This window comes from Acanthopagrus latus, chromosome 7, assembly GCF_904848185.1.
Source record: "Acanthopagrus latus isolate v.2019 chromosome 7, fAcaLat1.1, whole genome shotgun sequence".
Taxonomy (NCBI): domain Eukaryota; kingdom Metazoa; phylum Chordata; class Actinopteri; order Spariformes; family Sparidae; genus Acanthopagrus; species Acanthopagrus latus.
In genome coordinates, this window is record NC_051045.1 from 7,057,186 (window position 1) to 7,079,016 (window position 21,831).

Below are 21,831 nucleotides of genomic sequence, written 5' to 3' on the forward strand. Positions count from 1 at the left end.
GCCATTCAGCTAACAGCTCAAAGCTGTGGACCTTATCACAAAACATAATTAACTAATGAGAAAAACCTGGTGGCCATTAGCGGCGAGCCTGTGCTGCTGAAGGGCAACGACAAGATGTCGCACCTAAATGGGTTATAACGCAGCACCAGGGACGACGCCTGCTTGTGTGTGTGTGTATCTGTGTGAGTGTGTGTGTGTGTGTGTGTAAGCAGTGGGCTGAGCTGAGGTGGGATAAGAGGAGCAATTATGATACCCACTCATTTTGTGATAAGAGCTGCTTCCAAGCTGGAAGGAGAAATACATATATTATGACTTAATAGCATGAAGATACCAGAATCAGATCTGGTGATAGAAAAAGATAGATGTGAAGTGAGATGTAGGATATGTGGAGTGACGCCAAAAAGGGTAAAAGGATGACAGTGGAGGTGAGGAGACGAAGGGTCCAAGGGGAGAAGTCTCTGTTCCTGACTGAACTACAAATGGAGACCAATGAGCCGTGAAGTCCAGGTTTCAAATTGAACTGCAGCTTCAGTGTCGATCTGTCTGCGGTAAACAACAGCATGAGGTCTGACAGAGTTTATACTTCTACTACTTCAAAGTTACTTAGATAGTTGTCAGATATTTTACCATCGATTTAGTCTCATGGCTGTTAAAGCTGCTTAGAAATGCCAGCTATGTTTACATGGATGATATATCTTAATTCTGATTGAAGATTGTTGGGTCAACTGTTTACATGGGATGGGATTAGAGGGTCTGGTGTTAACTTGACGTCAACAGCTAATTGTGATGCTACATCGTGCATTCCTCTTCCTCATCGGATATTCAGTCTTTTTTGGCATGTGTTTGATCAGCTCTCGATCCCTAAGATGGATATGTATCATCTACGCAGCGCAGTGTTTTTCCTCGGAAGCCGCCATCTTTGATAAGTGGAGAAATGCACGTCCCTACGCATTTATATCAAGATGGAGACGGTGAATGATCAGGGTATGTGTTTTTTTTTTAATGGAGCATTTTAACTCTGTTCGGTCTTTTGAACTGATTCTAGTCTGAATCTTACTCTCCATATAAAAGCAGCTACTGTCCAACCTCAAGTTGAGATATCTATAAAAAAAAAATAAAAAGATTAAACAGCTCTGGTCATAGGTAGTTAGTGAACCTCACACTTCAAGCACAACGGGGCTGGAAACATTGTTAAAGATGTGAGTGGATTAGGGTTAAACAAATTCCCTGTGTAGTTATAGACACAGGGACCTAAATAAGACAACTAATGAATTCATACGTGAGGATATAATATTGTATCCTGAGCTTATTGAGATTCATTATCCCCTAATTGGTTTTTAACAATGATGCTCTTGTCCAAAGGCAATGAATCTAGTTTAACATCTGCTCTGCAAAAGCCTTTAAGACTGCACACAAAATGGAAAAGATCGTTATACGTATGGAATAACAAGTGACATTTAAACACACCTGTTATAAGAGTAAGAGGTACTTAGCTCCCCCAAAGCCATTACTGGTTGATTTAGGGCTTGCGTCCGTGCTGGCCATGCATGACACTGCAAGCCCAGGAGAAGGGAGGGATGTCCCGCTGTTGGAAAAATCATTAGCTGAAACCTCAAATTCAATTACCTCCTCTGTACTTGATCTCTCCTGATGGTCCTCTGTAAGACTTTGCGGCCAAGATAATTCCCATAACTCCCCCACCTCTGTGAACTCTCTCGCCTTCTGGAGCCGCCATCAACTTAACTACACAATCAGAGCTACTCAGAGGAACATTTAGGGAGCTATGAAAAGAAATAATACCTTTGTTCGTGCCACAACACTGAGTGACCACACAGCGGGATAGGACGCACACAGGAACCAGGAACATTTCCAGTGAGGTACTCAGATCTATTACTTAAGACAATAACTAACGAACCAACAGGGGATGGGACAATAAAAGATTTAATCGCAGATCACTCACAGTAAGTTATTCGCGGTGAATGTTTTAGAATCGGGATAATCTGAAACATCCTTACATGCATTTCTTGATGTATTGTGTTCAAGCCTGTCACCTTGGCGTGTGTCTCCAGCGAAAAGTTAAATACTACAGAATCTAAGCTACAAAATGACAGGACGACGAGATTTCCACCATTTATGTATCCTGTATTTCTGCAGGAAGAGCTTATGTTTTATATTTACTTAAGATCTTTATCCTGTCTGTGATGCAATACAAATATTTGTTTCCAAACTAAAATGTAAAGGTAGGGTTAGGGTGGTCAGCGGTCAGCTCTACATCCGTCAGTTCATACCTGGCATTAGCATTCATGTACAATATTTGCTTAATTTCCAATAAATGCCCAAATAATCAAGAACTTAGAAGTCATAGGCAGCTTTCTGACTCAACACCTCATAAAATTGACAAAGAAGCAGCCATCCTTTGGTTGCTGTTACCTATATTTGTCAAATCTGTCATGTTTACCATCAATAAATGTTGCTCTTTTTCACAAGTTGAGTGTAAACGTGATATCAGTTTACAGCGGGTTCAAACAGCTGTAAAATGTTGCCAGAGAAGACACACTTTAAACACAAAAAATGTAATGTATCGCATTTTAACGCTAATGTAACGAGAAGATATGAATGATTCCTTCAACAACTCTCAAACGTGCAGGATTTCTTCAGGGATTCTGGAGATATTGCAGTTACTACTTCAATGATTTGATCAGTTAGAACAGACAGTTTGTTCCCAAACATCTGCTGCGAACACTGCCAAGAGGCAAGAGTTTCCAAACACTAAAATTTGCATTACAGTGAACCAAATGGAAATCAGACAGTGTGTAACCTATTCTGCCTGCTGTTGTGACTTTTTTCTTGTTTCGCAGAAGATGTTACTCAAGCAAGCGGTCCTTCAATGTGGCCCGAGACACATGTGGGTACAAACTGGTTGGAAGAATGTGATCAAATGTGGTCTGAGTGATTTGATCTCAAATGCATCCTCCATGGGGGGGTGTTCACACCTGTAGTTAGGTATCACTCAGGATTGATGTTCATACCAGGTCTGAACACAGAAATCTGCGATGTGACAAAATCTGAAAACTTTCTTTACTGTGGTGAATGGAATATAGTTGAGTAAAGAGTACAATATTTCAAATATTACAATATTTAAAGTCTGCTAATCCTGCCCTTTATGTACGAGAAAACAATACATGTACAGTAGAGGGCAAAGACACGTATAACAGAGAGAAAAAGAAAGTCAGGGAGGCAGAGAAATGAAGGGAGTGTGTAGGCAGCGAGCACCTTTCTATACTGTTGGCTTGCAGGGAGCCCTAGGGGACCAGCTGAGCCCTGCAGTGGGAGAGCTGTTGGTACGCGATGGGCTGAGACAAGTGGATTAACAGTGATCTTATTCTGCTGGATGAGGGGGTTGATGAGAGGCAGGTGGTGCAGCAATGGAGAGAATCTGTTGGTAGTCGTATTTGAGCGTGTGTCTATGTGTGTGTGTGCGGTTTTCCACAAAGGAGGTGTAATAGTTAACAGCTTCGCCTGCGTCGCATTTTCATCTCGTCAAAGCCGTTTAGAGTGACGCAGAGCTCATAAGAGGAAACCAAAGATTTTGGTCTGTGAAGTAATTTGGCTGTGGCCTCACAGGGCCGGTGGATTTAATGGCTCAATCAGGCATTGCTGACTTGTTCTACATCATCTCCAGAGTGTGGTGGTAATTTCCCATTTACATACATAACATAAATTACCTTGTAAGAAAATTAAAAATGTAATCGACTTAAATAATGAATAGCAATCTCTCTAACTCTTTCCATAAAAGGGATTGTTATTCTGGGGAGGGTATACATCCAGGTATATAGAAGGTATCGGTCTACTGTGCTTCATATGACTGAGCCTACAATCAAAAATATTTATTCCTATTTCATAATATATCAGACTTTGATCCTTTGACTGTCGGCTCATCCATTTCTCCAAGGCCATTTAAAGTAACTAAAAAGTAGTGTAATAAGTAATCCCTGCTGTGGGATAAATAAATCTAATCTAATCTAATCTAATCTAATCTAATCTAATCTAATCTAACCTAATCTAATAAATAACTTTAAAATGAAGGTAAGTAATATGTAAGATTTTGCATTTTGAAAGTAACTTGCCCAACACTGACAGTGTCTGACTGTTGGCAGGTCGACCACTTTGCTGAGTCTGAAATACATCTAATGCATGGAGTGCCAAGAAATGTTGGGCAAAGATTTGTGGTGCCCAAAGGATGCTTCCTAATAACTTAAGTGATCCTCTGACTTTTCCCAAAGCACCACCGTGAGATTGAAAATTGTGATTTTCAGTGAAAGATCTCAACAACTACTGGATGGATTGCAAAGGTGTTTGGTACTGATGTTCACATCCCCTCAGGATGAAATGTAATCATTTGAAGCTAATAACCAGAATAAATGCGTATACATGTCTTTATGTAGTTACTTTACGCTTCTATAGGTTCAATTCTGAACTTCATGTTGTGACAGACAGGTTCTGTATATGTTTACGCACTTGTTTCAACTTAAATTACTGGAAACATAGTCCTGATCACTGGTCACTGGCTTGGAAGCCTTCTCACCAACGTGAGACCACACAACCATCCACTCCCCCGTGCAAAATGAGAGTGGGCTCATGTTCACATGTAACGTAAAAGTTAGGTACAAAATTCCCCTTTATCATGTTCATCTTTTCTGTCTGCAGGGAAATAAATCCTAAACTACTCTGATGCCTCCTCCACATAATACAAATTGCTTGTGAATTTGCTATATTGGCCTTACCATCCTGATTACTTCAGTTTCTGCCGAAGTGGAATGCCCACACAAATATAAGAAAAAAAATCTCCTTCACATTGTTTCGTGCATCCTGAATTGTGTTAGAGGTGAAGAGGGCTCCAGAGGAAGTCGTGAGATTTGAGAAGACAGATGGAACTGTGAAAAAGATACACTGGAGATTTGGCCGATGTTTTATCACAATCATAAAGTCTAAGGACTGTAGTCTACGAGTTTATGAGTGAAATTATAAACCTTTTTATATCCGTAAGGCTGTAAGGTTTTTTGCATTTAAGACAGATGGAACTGACGAGCGACTGGAAATATGAGCGAGACTCAAGGAGGTGACACACATAGGAAAGGCCCCTGCTGTATTCGAATCCAGGACATCAGGGTGATCTGGGTGATCTGGGGTTCTTTCCAGCTGTTTATTTATACATCCCTGCCCTTTCATTTCTCTGTGACCTGGAAATCAATTCAGGTACACCATCCAAAATGTTATAATTGGTAAAATGCCTTATGGATTCTGCAAAGAGCAGGAACCTTTCCAGAAGAACTCGGAGCCTGTGTATTTTAAACTTAATGTTTTAAAGGACTTTTTTCTTTGATCTTTAAGGTCCCCTATTTAAGAAAAAATAAATACAACAATGTGGACAACAATCATAAGACGTATATATAGACAATAATCATTATCTGTTTAAAAAACAGAAAGAAAATCCAGCCTCCATGTGCTGGTGCCCACAGGAAGGGTTATAACTGCTCACATATTATTAATTTTGAACATGACTTTAACAACCTACCATAAACATGTCTAATCCAACATAATCAAGACTTTTGGGAATTACATTAGGTCAAAAATCTTCCAAGGCTGTTTTTTTCAGAAGACTAAATTTATATAAATATTCAAGAATGTTTTCAAAATGGTCATGTCCATTAAAGGGGTGCTTTGGAATATATGATACATGATCCTTCTGTTGCTTATATACTGTCAGATTGTGCATGCCTGATTAATCAGCTGAAAGCATCAGCTGGCCAATGGGCAAGACGTTTAATTTAGCAGTTGGATGCCGCAGCTGATCTCTCTGGACTATTAAAGGACGATAAAACTGACTACAGATGATGATTTAAAGGGTGCTTGGAATGTATTCATCAATTCTGTGATTTTTCAGTGATTATTATCCACACGCTGGGGTTAGTAGCAATGTAGATAGATGGTATAGATGCTGTTGATATGTGGAACCATGGGGAACAATGTTACACATCTACCATGTATCCATAAATGTGCAGAGAAATTAAAGGCCTATTTTAACAGCGCATTAGTCTGTCTTTACTGTTTAAAACAGAGATTTGCTGCGGCTGTGGATCATGGTACAAAATAACCTTGCTTCAAAAAGAAGCCTTTTTGCAGAGATGTCCCATTTGGCAGGTACATGTTGTGCTAGTTCCTTCAGCATTTCATATCGTCGCTGTTATCCAGATAAGGGCAGGAAAAGATATGAGTGAGAAAGTGAAATAACTCAAACTCCACTACTTCAGTCAGTGTCACAGAAAAGCACTTATTTATACAATATTCCAGTGTCAATTCACGGTAGATGAAGAAAAAAATCTCACATTTCCCACTTTAAACAGTTTTAGGTCATTTAGAACCATAAATGCAGGTATGCACACATTTCTTACAGTATGATTCCATGTGTGCAGGAGAATGGGTGTAATTTGCTTCTAGTGTGCAGTGATGGAACATAACTAAGGACATTTATTCAAGTACTGTGCTAAGTACAGTTTTGAGGTACATTCTCTGCTACTTAATACTTCCGCTGCACTACATTTTGGAGGCATACGTGTAAACATAGTATAATTTGCTTTTACTTGTACTTTTAATACTTAAGTACATTTAATATCAGAGACTTTTACTCAACTACTATTTGTATGGTTGGCTTTCACTGTGACCAGAGTAATATTTAATCACGATATCTTCACTGTTACTCAAGTTTAACTTTTGGGTATGTGTTATAACACTGCTAATGTGTGTCTGTGTGTGCTGAGCCTACGCACTCGGCGTCACAGTAGGTGAAAGTCACCATGGTTACAACCTGAGAGGCAACATTTTTAATATTTATCTTAGCACTCAGCTTAAAAAATGCCATGAAAAAACAAACAAACAAGAAATGATCTAAAATGTCAAACTGCTGAATTAATTAGTGTTTTTTTTTCCTTCGCATTTTAATGCAGATGCTGAAAGGGTATATTGTGCAGCCCAGATTTGGTGAGTAGGAAAAGGCTATTTCAGAAGCCAAGCAATGGTGGCTCAATATGAGGATAGAGTGAATGCTAAACCTCAGGGCAAAGCAGCATCACAGACCATTCCCCTAGAGTTTTGACTTTCTTAGTATTCATCAGTCAGCGAGGCCAAACTAGCATCACAATCAACACCAGCAGCAGCAGCAGCAGCAGCAGAAACAGCAGCATTTACAATCTGCTGTCACTCTCTCCTGGCATTAATCCATACAGCTACACCATGACAGAAGCCTCCATTTATCCCTGTGTCTCTCAACCCCACTCCGGCTGTAACTTTTAATTTAAAGGGAAACAGTCCCTCCCTCTGACCAAGCATAAACTGCATATTGTTCTCTTAGTGATCCCTATCGTAAGCCACTCAGCACTTTCTAGGATACAGAGAGAGATTGGGTGGAAATGGCAGAGACTCACGCACAGTGCCACGCCGCTACAAAGGAACGCACCACGGTGAATCGAGTTTAAACCCGGAGCTTTATGTATCTCTAAGCCTCTGTAGCCTCCTGCTGTATTCCCCCCAGTTCAGCTTCTTTCTTCTTTTCCTTTCGCTCGACAAAAGCGTGGTGAGGCCATTTTGAACTGGAGGCCTCACAGCTGTCAGAGGGACCAGCCAATGACAGAGCAGAGGAGCAGATGGCAGGAAGAGTGGGTCCAGATGGGGATTTTTGGCCAGAACAGCGAGGTTAGTGCAGAAACACCCTGACACTAAGTGCTGAGGAATCTTTAAAGAACCAAAGTGAGTCAGGACGTTGGTGTTGATGAGTCCTGAGTAATGTCACAGTCAGGACCACGACTTGGCTTTTGGAAACACTCCCAGAAGTTTGCTATGATGGAGTTGCTGTGGTCTCGGCACTACAATAAGCTTTAATGAGTGAGCTAATGATTGGTTTATTCTAACCAATTAAGGTGCCTTAATATGACGCTTGGGAGAGGATTAGTCATCAGAAAGAGGCCAGCTGCAGGGGATCAACCAGGATCTACTTCAAGAGGAGCTTGATTGTGGTAATTTACACCTTTCACTCCACATGGGTATCTGTTCACGCCATTTGCACCTCAAACATTATATGGGGAATGATTCATTCGGATAACCTCTGAGATTATTTTGAGCTGAGTGTGTTTTATTTTAGCTCGTGGGCAGTAGAACATTCGGTCACTTTTTCACTCAGCCAAGATTACTGGAGAACTTATCTGCATTAATTCCTCGTAGAAACATTTTTGAGAAAGTATTCAACACCCAATCATTACCCAGTCCCTCGCCAGAATAGTTCACTTAAAAGACAGGGCCAACTTATTGGAATAATCAATCTTGGTGGCTGCTGAGTGTGGTTAGAGTAAAGTTAATAAAGGAAGAAAGACTCAATAATCATTAATCTGCTCACCAAAGCAAAGGAGAACGATCTCCCTGCAGTGAGATCCTGGTTAATTTTAAATTTCAATCTTTTTCACCAGTACAACCAAATCTGGCTTTAATGCTCCCTCAAATTGCAGCACCAACATCAGAAATATCTTATATTGCTACTGCACATATGTGAGGTTTTCCAGTCTTTAACTGATAAATATGTGTGTGTGTACCTGTGGGTGTGTGTGTTTTTTAGGTGTGGGCATATGTTTTAGATGAATAAAAGTCTTGGGTTTTCTTGAATCACTTCCACATTATTTAAGTCATCTGCTGGATTCTTACAGATCCTGATGGTTTGGCTGACAATAGTCTAGCTTTGCGTTATTGTCAAAGAACTTCCCCAACTTCCCCATCTTTTCTATGGCACTCGAGTACAGGAGTAAGAAAAGATCTCCAATATATACTTAAGTATAAAAAAAAATACCACACAATTTCCTTAAACATCTGTCCACAAGTTGGAGTTACTAGACAGGGGTAAATAGTGTATTATTTGTGGTGTATTTTCAGCGGCAGAATTGTAGATTTACTGCAGCAGATGTGTCTTTTTTTGACAACAATTGAGGTCAACAGCGGAGAGGAATAACCTGCACTTTTCTAGTCTTGCAGAATCCTCAAGGCGCTTTACAGCACAAGGCAGCAATCACCCATTCACACACACGTTCATCCGTACCACCTGCTCATCAGGAGCAGCAGCCATTTATATGCACACTCACACATCAATGGTGCACCCACCGGGACTAACTGACGGTTCAGTATCTTGCCTAAGAACACTTGGACATGTGGACTGAAGGAGCCCGGCGTCAGGATCAGTTCATTGTTGTTGTGGTTGTTGGTCTTTTCGTCATATTGGCTAACAGTAAGAAAAATACAAAATATCCCCAGACTTTTTCTTTTTTAGGGCTATCTATTTTCCACATCGTGTCTGATGGTTTGATTTGCTCAGGAGTTATTCCTTCGTTATCCTTGATTTTCCTCTTTATTGTTATAGTAAATCAGGTTGATGCTTGCCAACAGTCTGTGATACTGCAGGGTACCTGCTGCTGTTCTGCCCTCTTACAGTAGATCTTCCTCAGACAGCTTTATTTTGCTCGTTGTGATTCACAAATGTTATTTACTGCCTCTATGTCGTGGCATTCACTGGTTAATAGGGCTGTGTCACACCCTCTGGAGACAAATGACCGAACAAGCTTCTTGAACTTTTCATTTTTAAGTTGTAGCTCCTGTGCCAGCGACTCTGTGACAGTGGAGCAGGAAGGCAGGACCTTCTATCATCTTGGGGGCGTGGAGGCCAATAGTGGAACTAGGATCACAACACGGGAAAAGGACCTCGAGTAACACATTCTGAAATATGATCAGTTTATTGTTTAACTGTGCAAATAAATCTTTAGCAGCAACATAAAGCTTGAATAACATAGGGTTATTATTTCATATTACTCCTTGTAGGAAGATACATAAATCAGTTTGAGAATGACACTGGGTTCTAATTCTGTTTTCAGTTTTTATACCAAGTCTATATGTTTTCTGGCCGTCCTCATAAGGAAAACAAGCAAGCAGGTTGACTGTGAAAGCACCTTATTAAAGCCCGTACTGTCTGTGTGTTTGTTGTTCTGCGACAACCTCTAGTGGCCATAGTAATTATTACAGCAGCAAAGGAGGATCTGATGTAAATTGGTATAGTATAAAGAGCGACAAAGTCTGTGTAAGAAAGGGAGTTGGTCATTTAACTGAAGTTATAAAAGTAATGTTTTTATTCCAAGCCAAACAGCAACTCTTTCCCTCACCTAACCAATTTGATTTATTGCATAAACTTAACTGTGAATGAACGACGAAGGTCTGGCACACGTGTCGCTGAAACGCTGCAGCGGTTTTGTTGTTTTGTGGACCGTGATGTAAGTCATTTTAACTGTCGATCGATCAGTTCCGATGTTGAGGAATGAGGTTGTGTTAGCACATATAGACTGTATCTTTAAGTTTCAAAAGTTTTAACAGGTGTAACAGATTGGGCAAGCACGGGTTGGAATCACATTCACCTGAATTCTGCGAACAACAACAGGATTACAGTTCCTGTTGTTTTTATGATAAACAACAGTACAGTAATCTTTTCTAAATGTAGGGGTCAGAGCAAGATACGTAGCTTTCCAGAATTGTTTTAGGAGGGTTTAAATGAAGTCCTAAAAACCTTAAAGCTCTAATAATCTAAAGTGAAAGCTTTATACCTTAGTAACAATATGTTGTGAAAAAAGAACAGATATGAAAAAGATTATATATTGTGCATGTTGTTGAATGCATTATAAGCTTTCCATTATTGATTATCCTATAACTGATGCATGATGCATGTGTTTACTTGTTGATTCAATTATTTTTTAAGGTGAGACACTTTATCCAGTGTCTGATTCTTCTTGTACAAACTTACCTTTGTGCTCTAATTATGGGTTTGTTATACCCATCACTTACGGCTAAGGGCATAAAATCATAACATCTAAATACCTGACGTCATGAATGTCGTCATTGCACGTTCAGCGTGAAAGAGCTAATAGATACAGGGACGTGAAAGTTATCTAAAGGAGCCAACTGGAGGTGTCCAGTACCGAGGCAGTACCTGGGACAGTGTCCTTAAAAAGGAGCAGGGTGAGCCACTCTCAGCACGTCGTGTTATATGGCACACTCACCCAATTTACAGTCTTGTAATGAACTGTGAAAAACCTGCTTCTGTGTTGTCATCCATGTTGAGTTTTTCTCTTAGATGACAGTGTGTGTGCTCTTTGTTCTGGCAGTGTCTTGTGACGGGTCTGCAGTGTGTGCTGTGTGAGTCTCAGGCTGCGTCACCACTGACTGTAATGGCTGAACACTGCAGGGTGGAAAAACCCCTGCAGCCTGCATATATTTATATCTTTTTGTTCTCGAATATATATATAAAAAAAGAAGAAATGACGTGATCATCCTCATCTCCGTTGTGTGAGACGAGATCAAATAGTGTTTTGAGCAAGCTGCTATCATCAATATCACTTTTGACTGTTTCTATATTCAAGTAAATAGTCAAATAAAATTAACTGCAGGTAACTTTTTTACAACAGCGAATTTGACAGAGATATTATGCGGCAGAAAGACTTGTGACTCTGTGATCAATAATGTGTTAAATGAACACAAAAACACTGAGAGCCTGGTTCTCAGGGAGCACAACAATTTAGACAGAGCAGGTCTAAGCCATTACTTCCTCAGTGAATACAAATTCCCATTTTAATTTAATCAGGCACAGCAGGACGAGCTCACAGGGTCCTGTTCGGAATTGACTGTTGTGCAACGCAGGTTTCATTTCCTGTTCAGAAGCAGCCTTCTCTAAAAACCGGCGTTTTAAGCTACTGTACAAACTATCACCATGGCAACCGGAGCCATCCTAAAAATGCAACAAAACGGATGAAAAAATAAATAAATAAATAAATAAAACACAACACAAAACAAAAAGCCACTTGTGATAAATTCATCTGTAATTACAGAAGCAAATCTTTTATCTGGCGCTCGCTGTGTTTTGAGTGGGAGGTCGACTGTAATGCGCGGTTAGAACATGGTAATTTATCCAAGAATTTTCTTTCTGGTTCCGTCTATTTATTTAGACCCTGTACGCCATCACTACCGTTCTGCTTCATCGACCTTATGTAAGAGAAAGGTCACAGCATATCTATTATTAAATGATTCGTTCATGGTGCATTACATTATTAATCACCTCAGTGTAGTCTCTGAACACACACAGTGTGACACTAACCTTGGTGTCATATATGTTTAAGCAAAAAAAAAAAAAAAAAAAAGGCCTACGGTGGTCTCACAGGATCTGCCCAACAGTTAATTAGCAGACCTGTCAGGAGTCAGGCATTTACGTCAGAAACATAAATAATGTGTGCGCAGATTCAGCAAAGCAAAACCTTACATAAAAAGACCTCCCAGCACCGGTGATTTGTCAGACGCTTTTCCTCTGTTTGTGCCGTCATTTGAGGAAAAACTGACGTGAATGGCAACACAACTCTAAATACCCAACACGTCCTCTGAGGGAACGGAACAAACAGCCTTTGTGTGCCTGATACAATTGTGTAACATCTGACTGAGCCACCTGAACTGTCAGCATATCAGGGCCATAAAAGCAGCACAGAAGCAGAAATGTACTGTGAAAGCACCGCATGGGGCAGAGCAGCAAGAGCTCTGAGACACCCGCCCACCCTTCCTGAATCAGCCGTTTCTGTGGCGACCACAGCGGAGGGGGGAGGTGGGGGGTGGTGGAGGGAGGTGCTCGGCGAAAGTGAAGAGACAAACATTTGAAATCCGGTGGGAGACACATGAAGGGAAGGAATGGGTAGATGGATGGATGGATGGATGGGGAGGGGGGCAGATATACTGAAGGATGGGTGATAAAGGGGATGTGGCAGGGTCAATAGGGAGCCGGGGCCGATTCCTCAACATCACAGTCCGTGACAGATTGACAGTCAGAGGCAAACAACAGCAGCACCCACAGTTAGAGAGACAAACACACCAAGGGGATTTTTCTTTTTTTCCTCACTCTCAATGGCAGCAAGATCACGGACACGGCTCAGGGGGTTTAAACCTTCCAGACACCGACAATTAATTCTCACTCAGCCAGTGCTATTCAAAGTCTTGTATTTTTTTTTTTTCCCCGTCCCCTCAGTACTCAGATTAACACAGGCTTGAAAGTGAGTCACGGCAGATTAGGACTCACTTCGCAGGCAAAAACTTCAAAAGAGCTGAAGTTGATTCAACAAGTTGTGCACCGAAGGAAATCATTCTTGACCAGCCCACTGACTCCCTGCGGTAAACACACTGAGCTGCCATCACACACAAATTTCATCTCGGGATGCAACGGCACACGCAGCAACTGTTATGTACTAACAAGGAGGAGAAGGTGCTGCATCCCAAAATGTTTGGTTCAGATGGCAGATTAGGAGACGGCTTTGTCTGAGCCAAAAATCAACAAATCTGACAAATTACTTGTGACAAAATGTGTGCAACAAAAGCCAGCGTTTGATATCACAACTTCACATGTAATATTACAGGAAACACAATCGCGCTCATTAGATGGATCTCTGATTGGATGTCAGCTCTGCCAGCATGCTGACAACCTTATCATGTAACGGATTATACTTTAAACCGAGAATACTGTTACCAATCTTGTGATGATCCTGCCACAGCAACTAGGGGATGGATGCAGTCTTGCGCAGTTGAGACAAAAGACTCTTACTAAGCTCCCGAAAAAAGCAGCGCGAATGCGAAATGTAAACACCCGCAGATTTTCCTGACAGTTGTCGATAAATCGCTGTGTCCACAACGCACCACGAAAACCAAGATGTACCCACAATCTGCATTACCATCAGACACGGTGGTGCAGCATTTAAGATGGCACGGTCTTCATCGTGTTTCTTCTTCTTTCTCTCTCTCTCTCTCTCTCTCTCTCTCTCTCTCTCTCTCTGTTTCTAAACAAGACTGAGGTAACAGTAGCAGAGCTGTTCCCACTCCACCCACTTTCTCCTTCACTGACACATGGATTCGCACATGGGGGGGGGGTGGGGGTGGGGACAGGGGTATGAAATCAATGTTTTCCCCAAGTCCCGGTGGTCTTTTTCACTTGTCAGTCAAGAGGTAAACAAGCCTTCATACAAAGTAACATACATTAAAAAGAAAAAGAAAAAAAAAAGAAAAAAGAGAAAAACAACACCCCCACTCGTCACATCCACACACACACACACACACACACACACACACACACACACACAACTAATGATGGATACGCCTCATTTCTTAGGAGAACTTTCAGCAACCTATGTTTGTTAAATCCACACATAAATACACGTTCGCACATGTGGAAAACCACATTATCATCACTATCACCATCATATCAACGTGTCGAGTGAAATTAGCATCACACAGCGCAGAGTAGTTGATCATGATGCCGTTGAGACTCACCTGTTTGTGTGGCTGCTGTCAGAGTCCTGGTGTGCGCAGGGACTGGACTGGAGTCAATCACAGTGGACACATACCAGAGGACTGGCTCTGCACCGCACAGCTCGCAGCGCTCTCCTCTTCCCCTCTGAGTCTGGGAAGACACCACCACCAGCTCAGCCTCTGCCGCCTCTCTCCCGATTCTGCCTCTCACACGTACTGTAGCAGCAGCAGCAGCAGCAGCAGCAGCAGCAGCAGCAGCAGCAGCAGCAGCAGAGGGAAGGCTGGGGGCTGCAGACTCTGTGATCAGTCTCTCTCTCTCCCACTCTCTCTCTCTGTCTCTCTCTCTCTCTCTCTTTCTCTCTCTCTCCTCCGGGCTCTGTGTCTCTCCTCAAGTCTGGCTACAGGCGACCGCAGCTGAGGAGATGAACAGAAAAAAAAAAAACACAGTGGGAAAGTGTTTATAGATTAAGTTGACTCCCTTTTTTGCAAGTTATGTACGGTGTGTGTTTTTGTGTGACAATAAAAAAACAGCATGCTCTGACAACAACAATGCGCACGGGCGTTCAAGCCTGTGGGAGAGAGCTTTACTCCCGCCTCCTGCACCCCCCCTTCCCCTTCCCCTTTTCACCACCACCTACCCAAACCATCCACCCACCCAACCCTTTCCTCTGCCAGGCCCACACCAGCCTGTCGAAGTGAGTCATCAGCACTCAGCCAATCACGCGGCGGCACACAGCCTCCGATTAGAATAACAGGAGTATTTATGCACGCCTGTTTTCAGGAGATGGAGATGAAATGGAGAATTGTCTGGGAGGACTTGACATACTTTGCTCTGGGTTGAGGAGATCAGGATCATTTATACAACACTTTAATTTATACATTTCCTTTTATTGTCACCCTGGCAATTTCACATTATTTCTCACAAGGTTTAGTAACTCCTTTTGACCATGTACAAAGCACCCAGCGTTACGATAAAATATAATCAGTCCTTTGTCAGGCATGACTCACTGTGGAATATGATTCATTCTGTGTGATGTTGCCACGTTTGAGTACAATGAAGTCTGACCGCCGTAACTTTCCAGGGAAAATGAAGGAAAAGGACTAAAATAGAGCACCACTCTGCTACTCTGCTACTCACTAATCTGCTGAACGTACTGCCTTGCCATGAAATGTGCCCTTTTGTGAAGTGAAGTAGGGGGACGTCATCTCCAACTATTTTGTTCTTTTAATAATATGGACATTGTTTGGTGACTGGCAAAAAAAAAATCTGAATTCACTTGTGTCAAATGGGGCAGTTTTCAAAAAAATTACTGGAAATATAACAATGCAGGTTTAAAAATGAACATCAAAATCCTGACTGCAAATGTTTTGTGAGGATGTTTTCAAGATGCCTAGACCTAAGAAGTCACTCTGAATGACTTGTTTCATTGTTTTCCTCTCATGTATTTTCGTCAATATATGAGCTGCAAGCAGGAGAAAGACTCAAAAAACAACAACTCATGGTTACAGCAAACGGTGCTCCGACACTTTAGCACTCTCTGACATTGGTCTTTCGTTCTGTGGGCACCATTGAAACCAGGGCTGTCACGATATCAGATTTTCCCGACATGACCAAAAGAATTCACGATAACAATTTTGCACGGCAGGAGAAGTTACACACGGTGAAACTAGCTAGTTACCCTGCTTCTTGTTTTCTGTTTAAAGGTGCATTACCACAACCACTATAATAAAACAAGAACAAAAAGAAATAATTTAAGAGGCACCGGATTACTTACAAGTTATCATCATATGTGTATTATTAACACGATATATTTCTTATGATAAATATCATCAATGCCAGTTATACAACATCCCTAGTGGATATCTTTAAAAAGCCTTAGGAAGCCTCTTGTTTTTAGCAGGTTTATAGTCTGTTATAGGCTGATTTTTGCTTTTTGTTTCCTTTATTTTATTTATTTTATCTATTTATATATCTTTTTCATTTCGTGCCTTAATCTGACCAACACTGAATCAGAGATGAATCATACCGGTAACAGTTTTGGAAGGCACTGTTCTCAGATTTTAAAAATAATTAAATAATGTATTGTTTAATTTAGTTTGGAAGAATTATACTACTCATGCTGCTAACAGTGAGCTGAAGCTACAGAATGTAACAACATTCAGTGTTTTCATACTTTTAATCAGTTTTCAGCACTAATAGTCTCCTTATCACAGAAGGAGGGCTTTGGATGAGAATCATTTTAAAGACATTCAAAGGGATTAAATATGAATCATGCACCTGCCATATAGACTCAGATGCAGATGTCAATCAATGCCCTCAGCACCGGATATCCTTACAGAAAAAAAAAACACCTAATGTCATCAGCGGAAGATGTTGTGTAACTGGAGCTGCTGCTCTCCTCTGCTGCCACCTGAAATGAAACGCTCACTTTTCCTCACACATCTGAAGATATGCGTCTGACTGAGCTCTGCCTCGACTTGTAAAGACTTCACAACATCACACAGGAAACACAGTTTGAACCCTTGTCACTTTCCGGTGGAAAAAAAATAAAGCGATATATAAAATCCAACAGTGGCTACATTTTTAGCTCACATTACATGGCCCAGTTATGCTAACAGATATGGTTTGACATGCTATTTGAGCTAGCTAGCTAACATTCAGCTATAACATCAACATCAGCTCAAGTTGGTTACTGGCAGATAAACTAAGGTAGAGCTTGCAATTCTCTAACTTTGACTGACTTGATAAGTTTTCGTTCCCCTCACTGTGTAGAAAGTTCTGGAGGTCTGTGATAAATCCTCTTGCATCAGAAAGAAAATGGCGCTGTGTAACGGCTCTTAAAGGCGCGGAGCTTCTTGAACAAAACACAACTTTATCCATTAACATTTTAACATTTCCCTTGCAAACAACCTTAAATACATTTAAAACTGGAGCGCTTCAAACTCCTTTTGAACTACAGGAACACAACAATTAGAAACTTATCGATTTCCAGTTTCTTCCTAACTGTAATGTACATTTCAATCAGCCTGATACATATATAATATGGCAAATTGTGAGACTTGAGATTAATATCCCTAATAAATGCAGAAAATAAGAGATTCTCCACCATTTCATCATCACATCCTGTAACAGACATAGACAATAGATATTGAAAATAAGGAGGGATGTGTTTCAGGATAAAACAACACATTAGATAACCTCATTTAACTACAACTAACACTCGCATTCAAACACCTCCGGGCTATTATTGCTCTTTGATAGCGTTACAAGCTACAACAGAAACGGCATAATTAATTCAATCATATCCTGGAACCATTTCTCAAAGCCTAGCGGTGAAACACACTGGTTGTAACCAAACAGTAACTTTAGCTAATCTGTTGTCAAATATGTAGTTTAATCTTGAAATATGGCCCTCGAGATTATCATTATACCTTGTCTTTTCAGTTGCTGATCAATCTGGAAGTAGTGAAGCCAGATTCTCTGTGTTCATGTGACTAGCAACCGAGGTAACGGCTGCATAACATCCCAGCAATCACATTTCCCAACCTGAGCGTGACGTCCCAGGAAAATGGCTGCTGTGTGAATATCTTCTGTTAATAGGTACCTGTTGTGTTGCCTGGGGAGCAGAGGACCATTTGTCCTGTTCCCATTATGTGCCATAGAAATAGAGTCTATTGACTCCACATCCACGAGACCACCGAAAATCAAACTTGTGATCTTGAAACTGTGTCTCTGCTGACCAGACCAAATTTGTTTTATTTACTCATTTAAACTTGCAACACACCACACGATTATAAAGAACTAAAAGAAATATTGATAGACGTTTAACTTGAAGTCTTCAAATACATTCATCTTGATAGGCATCCCGCTTGCCAAATGAATGGGTTCTATTGGAGGATTACTCTGAAAATCAATTGTGAACAGCACTTACAGCAAGGACACGATTTAATTTGGCAACAGACTTAGAGACAAATCAGATAAGATATGGGAAATCTGAGATGTGTAGGGCACATAATTCAATAAATGTACTGTCACTGAATAACTGATGAAGAAAAAATAATTTTAAAAATTGTTTCACTGACTGTAGACCTGAAATGTGGTGGTCTGCTGCCATGGTCGTACACCCAGATGAATTTCTATTATCTCTGGTAGAGCAGGAGAAAATGATTTGAGCCAAAGGTGATACAGACAAGGTTAACGGAGGGACAGTGAGCTAAAGAAGATCAATAGCTGATTGTCTGGGGGCAGAGCTGCAGGATAAGGGGAAGTGTGTGAGAAGAAGAAGAAATGGAGCTTATTCCGTGTGAGTCAAAGGAGCGCTGCAGTGAAGCTGTGCGAGTCGCTTCCTCTCCGCAAATTTCTGTTGCAGGCTGAAAATAGGCTTTGCCATCAGATGCAAATAATAGAATATCCTGATGATTATACAGCTGAGCTGAAACCCATTCTCTGCATGATACTGTCATTTTTTTTTTCCTCCTCAAATTTCCATTATCTGTTTTGGAGGGCAAAATTAATTCATTTTGGTACAGCTATTCAGAACGAGTGAATACCCAGAAAGTGGAGGAATATATGTATATGAGGCACTTACACAACAAAACATATCCTCCTGTACATATACAGCACAGTTACAGTAACTGTGACAAAGTACTGTACCAGTAAAAGTAAAAGTACACATAATACTCCATTAAGAGTCTTGCATTAATGCTTTAAAAATCATAAAAGCGGCGTTTAATGCTGAATATTGTCTTGCTGAACAAAATGTGTAAGTATCATAAACTTGTGTTTGGCACAGAGTTTACTTTCTACAATAATCCAAAATCTAATGGAAAAATCCACTTGGCTTGATAAATATTCAGTTTAGTTTAGGGTGGCATGTTCATGCAGTGGTTAGCATTGTCCCATCACCCTGCCTCTAAAAGAAAGTTCAAACCTGTCTGGGTTGCTGGAGTGTTCCTTTGTGAAGTTTGCATGATCTCTCAACGTTCCTGCAGGTTTTCCGGCTTCCTCCCACAGTTATAAGACATATAGAATTGGTGAGTCTCGATTGCCTGTCAGTGTGAATGTGAGCGTGCGTGGTTGTTTGTGTTGGCACTGTGACAAACTGGTGATCTCTTCAGGGTGTCCTCCACCTCTTGCTCACCAGGATCAGCTCTAGCCCCTGCATCTATATGGATAAGCAGGTCAAGATGATTGATTGATTGATTGATTGATTGACTGATTGATTTGGTAGTTTAGTCCAGTGGTTCTCAATCAAAAAAGCTAGTACATTTTCTCAGTTACTTTTTCAACACAGCAGGGACACCACTGGACGACTGTTCACATTCAGTAAACACCAAAGCAGAATTCAGAGAAGATGTCAGAGTGATTAACAAGGTGGCAATAATTTCGCCAACCTTGACATATAGGGTTTGAGGTGTCTGACTCATTTGTGTGAATGCGTCACTTTTATTGTGAGCTATTAAAGATTACTCATGTTTTGTCACATCCGCTGACTTCCCTCTTCACTCCCCGATGTATCATCTGGTGTTTACCGTGGTTCCCCGAGAGTTATTGGCGACAGGTGACCAAATGAAACACACAGTTATCTTGTAAAGTTACGGCCTTCGCGGGCTATGAATATAGTTGGAAACATTTTCAGGATGTTATAAGTACGCAACTCAACAAAATATATAACAAAGATCGAGTTGTTTTCCAGATATTTTGATGTGGAAATGTTACATTTAATATCGTCAAGGTGTTTCAAACTTCCAGAGAACACTCATGAATAATGCCTCACAGCTATTTCACCAGGACTGATGGATGATGTTATGTTCGCGGCCGGATACAAAGCAGGGAGGAGTCCTCTGCTCACCCCCTTCTTGGTACTGCTGGACCTTGTAAAAGCAGCTGTAGCCAACTGACAGTGATAGATGGCTTGACAACCACGTGAGACTGTGTTTGACATTTACATTGGAGACTTCAAAATATCAAATGGGATGTGAAGACATTACTCATCTCACTGGACTGCTTAATATTGATGAAGTACTCTTTCTCTGAACTTTGATGTGTAATTGAACAACCTCGATTAATGGAGCTCTGTAGAATGAAAAAAAAAAAAAGGGCAGAAAAATTATTAAATTCAAGACAGAAGTTGGGAGCTGCACAGTAGACCTTTCCCATTAACGCAATTATTTACAATCATGTATTGATTAGGGTCAGTTGTACACCTACAGTTGCACAATTATAATTTGGCTTGAGCATCTGTAACAAAAACAATTTCCCCCTGGGGATCAATAAAATATCCTGATTCTGATTGATTCCAGTGCTGCTGTTGTTTCAGAACCATGGACAGCAACACATTCAAAAATAACCATTATTAATAAGTGTTAAATTTATGGTTGATTAAAGTGTGTAGTTAATAATTATTTCACTGTTAGCAAATAATGAAATGCTCCATAAACCAAAAAACATTTATCAAACAATTGTTTATTAAATGTAATTGCAACTGATGTTTATATATTTTTTTGTAAATGGTTACAAAACCATTTGGATGGCTGTTACAAAGTTGCAGCTGATGTTTATAAACCCATACAGTTTCTTAATAAAAGATTTATTTCATAAACAGTGAAATAATGATTCACTAATGTTTTGATTGATTATAATTCTTAAAATTAATCATACATTTGCCATTTTTTTTAATAGTGGTTATGATAAAGTGTCACCAAAAACACATACTGTGCTAAGTTGTTATGTCAGTGGTCAGATGACTAAATCTATTCCTTACATAATAATAATGATGATAATAATAATAATAATAATAATAATAATAATAATAATAATAATAATAATAATAATAATAATAATAATAAAATGTATTTATTCAACAATTGTAAAAACACAATTACAATACTTCACAATAAAAACTGAATATATAGAGAGACTAAAATGTAAATGAATCCACATAAAAAAATCAGACTCGGCAGCCCTGATCTCATCAGGCAGGTCCTTGGTAAATAGCTATTAGCCTTTGCAGGAAGGGACATGAAGCAATTAAAGATCTGATGCTAAATAAAGCCTCTGATAGCGGCTCTCGGGGCTTTATGGTTTTAAATTCCCTTTCAGTGTGTCAAAGGGAGTTGTTCACCAGTCAGAGCTGGACGCTGGACACAAAGCTGATAGCCTGTGAGCGAATACAAAGATCAAATCTGACCCACAAGACATTGTTGTCACCAGTATCTGCATGTCGAGGTACTCACACCCCATTTGTGATTCCTCTCTCTCTCTCTGCCTCTCTTGGTCTGTGTCTCTGTCATGCTTTCAGCCACAGCACACTTCCCTCGGCTCGCTCAAGGACCACCACATCTGATACCAGCACACTGATGTTAAATGCCCTGAGCGAGGAGGGAGCTCCGTCCTGCCAGTCTTTGTTTCTGTTGCTGAAG

The 21,831-nt window shown here is 40.5% G+C and overlaps 1 protein-coding gene across 5 annotated transcripts in view; it reads right to left on the reverse strand.

Moving 5' to 3' along the window:
- Nucleotides 1–14,780, reverse strand: part of LOC119022588 (prickle-like protein 2) — a 44,186-nt gene extending 29,406 nt beyond the window's left edge. The window contains exon 1 of one of the 5 annotated variants that reach the window (XM_037103626.1): nt 14,431–14,780. The gene's annotated coding sequence lies outside the window, so the exon portion shown is untranslated. Of the gene's footprint in view, nt 1–13,633; nt 13,774–13,800; nt 13,950–14,430 lie in introns of those variants that run through there. The other 4 variants (XM_037103625.1, XM_037103623.1, XM_037103622.1 and 1 more) reach the window with 4 other exon arrangements.
- Between the last annotated feature and the right edge of the window lie 7,051 nt (nt 14,781–21,831).